Source organism: Poecilia reticulata, unplaced genomic scaffold (genome assembly GCF_000633615.1).
Source record: "Poecilia reticulata strain Guanapo unplaced genomic scaffold, Guppy_female_1.0+MT scaffold_288, whole genome shotgun sequence".
Classification (NCBI taxonomy): domain Eukaryota; kingdom Metazoa; phylum Chordata; class Actinopteri; order Cyprinodontiformes; family Poeciliidae; genus Poecilia; species Poecilia reticulata.
Genome location: NW_007615065.1, coordinates 102,903 through 107,113, shown reverse-complemented (window position 1 = coordinate 107,113; position 4,211 = coordinate 102,903). Strand labels below are relative to the sequence as shown.

General features: G+C 37.6%; 1 long non-coding RNA gene across 1 annotated transcript in view; it reads left to right on the top strand.

Annotated features, from left to right (window-relative positions):
* LOC103460769 (uncharacterized) overlaps positions 1-1,358 on the top strand; it is a 5,279-nt gene extending 3,921 nt beyond the window's left edge. Inside the window, exon 3 of the long non-coding RNA XR_532990.2 lies at positions 1,321-1,358. This is a non-coding gene — a long non-coding RNA (uncharacterized LOC103460769). The remainder of the gene's footprint in view (positions 1-1,320) is intronic.
* Positions 1,359-4,211: the final 2,853 nt, after the last annotated feature.

The following is a 4,211-nucleotide window of genomic DNA, read 5'->3' as shown; positions in this document are numbered from 1 at the left end:
GGAGTCCTCTGACCTCAGACCTTCTGGACCAGAAGGTAATTTAGAGTTTAGCTTTACTCTAAATTAACGTTAGAGTAATTTCTCTGACGCTAATTTCTCTGACGGTAAATTAGCTTTACCGTCAGAGAAGGTAAAGCTAATTTCATTTATGTAGCACACTTAAACAGTATTTAAGTGTTAGCCGTTATCAGTCATTGTCAATTTACCATTCTCCAACTGTATTTAAAGGACCCAGCCTCCGATCGGAGAGTAAACCAGCTAGCAGCAGCTTTAGCCACAGTTGGGAACATATATACACCGCTGCCTTTCAGTGCTGTATTAAGTTTCACTAAAATCACTGACATCTTCCAACACAGTTGTTTAGAAAAGCATTTTAAATATTTACTTACTGGGAATTACTATGCAATAGTAATTTGTAGGCTAGCTAACATTACGTAGCCTTTCAGATTTGGAAATAGAATGTATTTAGGCTCTAATCTTAATCAGATTTTTATAGTACAGACTGGGGTTTCCACCCGTCACGTACAATGCATGATCGTATTAACCCCTCCTCACGTCATACGCTAGTTTCACCACCCGCTCAGTAGCGACATGACCTGTAGTCTCAAGTCCAAAACTTGACAGTTATGCCAAACACCCGCTATTCCATCACATCCTGAGAAGTCAAACTCTTGCTATGATAGACATGAGTAGGAAGATGCTGTCTTATAGATAGATGTTAAAGTTTCATTGGAGAAATGTGATGAGCTCTATATACATATATGTTAGATTATTTTATTTTTTGCTAAATCATTAATTTTCGCAGATCTAAGGTTATGAGAATGGTAGATCTATTATATATTTATGTATTTATTTGTTTTGCTTAGACCCTCCTGGTCAGTCAGCCTCCTGCTGTGATTAACAGGCAGAAGCAGCTGCTCGGGCTGATCTGATTGTTTGGTGAAGGAGTGAGGAGTGAAAAGGTTTTTGTACCACAAATTAACGTTTATATTTGAAGTCAACGCGGACATTATTTTTTGTTATTTTTATATGTTGAAACAGGAGAATTCTCTGCGAGTGCTTTTTATTTTTTCTTTGAGTGAGTCGAAAACCTCCTCCTAAAACACTACTATTGCATTTTTGTTTTTTGGACTTTATTATGATGCAAGAGTGGCCATAATAATATATATTAGCTCATTAACTTCACATTTCTCCAATGAATATTTATCAAATGTTATGATTAGAAGGTTAAGTTTCTTAAACTTTGTCTTCCTGCGGTTGTAGACTTGGCAGTAGAAAATTGATAACATAGGAATAATAACTTTATATTCCTTTTAACAGGTTACACTTGATTCTGCTGAGGTGCCTGTGGAAACAAAGTGCATGAAGTTTGTGCTCAGCTGGGAAAACCCTGTGGATCACATGGTGGGACTTCTGCTTCAAACTGCTCACTACAGTATAGCATCGTCTCTGTCATCCACCAGTTCACTGCAGACTGGCTCACGCCAAGGACCCTACATGGATGTCTTCTTAAATTGTAAACCCTGAGTACATACTGTTGAAATAAAATTGACATGCCTTTTGTAAATAAATTTTCTCTATCCATGACTTAAATTAACTGTGATAATTATGTTTGTGTAATGTAGTAACCATGTACAGTGTTTAATATAATTATTACATAGATGTTTGCAAGAAACAGCCACAAACCTTATGTCTTTGTTCCACAATGGCAGCTCTAATTTTAGCATTTCCTCTCCTCCACATACTTTGTTGCCAGATGTGTAAAATTTACAAAATGATGCAATTTAAATGTAAAAGTTGCACATATTACTCAAGAGAAGCTATTTACAATAGTTTTTAAAGAACTCTACACAACATCAATATAGATATTAACTACAGAATAGATACACAAAGATATCATTTCTAACAGCTGCTTGCAGTAGTGAGTGTTCATCCAACAAGTGTGACTTGCAGGAGAAGGGAGGCTCTGTACTGGTTTGTTTCCTTTTAAATCAAGATGCCCATGATAGTTTGACTAGGCAGCAGATGTCCCACAGCTGGTTGACTAAACCTGCCATGGACAGAGGAACAAGACCATCCCAGATATGGTGGGTTGTTAGGTCGGCCACTATTGAGAAAGATGGACAACAAAAGGAGAAATTATCACATCAGAATATGTAAATTATTTGGCAGATAGCGCTTAAATCAATATTTAAAATGCTTTTCTAAACAACWGTGTTGGAAGATGTCAGTGATTTTAATGAAACTTAATACAGCACTGAAAGACAGCGATGTATACGTTTCCTAACTGGCTAGAGCTGGTGCTAGCTGGTTTACTCTCCGATCGAAGGCTGTTTATTATATACACAGAGAATGGTGGATTAACAATGAGTAATAACGGCTAACACTTGTTATTAACTTTACCTTTTATTATATCCTTAAGATAATCCGGGAATTTTTCAGTCAGATTTCCCGAGGCAAAATCACACCAGAAGTAAAGATACACCTCTTTGAGTTACGGCGCCCATTGTCTGACATCACTGTGAAAAGGGTCTCCAGAGAAACTTTCGGTTCAAAAGTAAAACGAGTTGTAGTCCAATCAGTGATTTCTTAGGTCTCCCGTAAATGTTGTAGTGATTTTGTTCATGTTGTAGTGATTTTGTTCATGTTGTAGTCCTTTTGTAATTTGTAATTGTGTTTCGTTAATGTAGTGCTTTGCACCTCAGGGCCATTGTAGTTTTGGTTTGCTAGATAAGTATAAGTAAGTGTGCTCTAAATTTGTAGAAGTAATAAGTACTTTTAAAGTTTCTAAGTAATAATAATAACTAAATGTTCTGGTACTGGAAGAATTGTTTTGGATTCTAAGTTTGTTCTAATTCCTTTTCTGGTTTGCAATAATAGGAGTCTTGCTGCATAATAATCTTAAAAGTAATATAAAAAAATAAAATTGGTCTAAATTGTGAGTCCTCTACAATTTCTAAAAAACAGAAAGACTAATGAATTAGAGTCTCTGGATTCCAGGTTGTTTCTGATTCCTTTTCTGGGTTAACAGTGAGAACTGCACAGTTTCTAAAAAGTAATAATCTAAAAACTCTCTGATAAAGGTGGAAATATCAGGAGAAAGTCCTCTGGAGTTCAGCCATTAGACTCGAAGGTGACTTGAGAAGGGAGAGGAGACGAGAACGAGCCGTTTGTTTACATACTATTTTGTCTCCAGGAGAGTCCAGATATCCAGAAGGCCACACAGATTCAGAAGAACAAATTCTCTTCAGATCTGGCAGACTTAACATTTCTGTCTGTCCTAGAGTCTTTAACCGTTATATCTCTTATAGTTCATCCAAATTAATGTGGCCATTCCACTGAACCAAAGCCAGCAGCTTCCCCAAGATCTATTCCATCCTGCTAGTGAGTTTTGGAGTCGTCAGCTGGGTTGCTAGTCTCAGCAAGACTCACATCCAACTTGCATCTCTGTCCCACAAAATACAGTTTGTGTTTTTTAACTTGGCCAAATATGTCACAAATAAGTTGCTAAGCCAGAAATGCACCAGCTGCAAGCAGCAGAAATCCTGTTATCATGAATAAATTCAGGGTGAAACCATCCCATCATGTGTGTTCCTGCAGGACAAGAGAAAATTTTCTCCTTGAGAAAATTTGATCACTTGGATTGAGAGACCAGTTAACCAGATCTTTAATTTATAGATTTGGAGGATGTGCAAAAAAAAGGTTCCAGAAAAGCAACACAAAAACAGCAAGTAGGGTGGAATGGGTAAGGAGAGGAGAAGAGGAAAAAGCGTCCGCCTTCACCGATGTTCAGCTATTGTTAAGAAGCAATAAGATTTTCTGTAACTTTTAAGTTCTAGAATGTGTATGTGATTCTTTTGTTTGTGAAATGTTTGTTACCTTTTGGGTGTGTCCTTGTAGCGGCCATCTTGGAACCTACTAAGGAGGAGGCCCGCCTCAAACCCAGCTCTTATATAGAAGGAGCCATGTTTGCTGGAGTTTGATTGGCTGGGCAGTTAATTGAGAAGGCGGCGACAACAGTATTTAAAGAGACTGCTGGCTGACAGTGATGGGAAAATGAAGCATCATGAAGCAATGAAGCTTTCCAGCCCTTTACCTTGCAAAAAGGTTCATTACTTGATGCTTTGTTCATTGCTCCCTAGTGACATCTGCTGGTGAAACTGCAACAGCCTTGTCACTCAGTTGGATACTTCCAAAAATTACTAAATGCA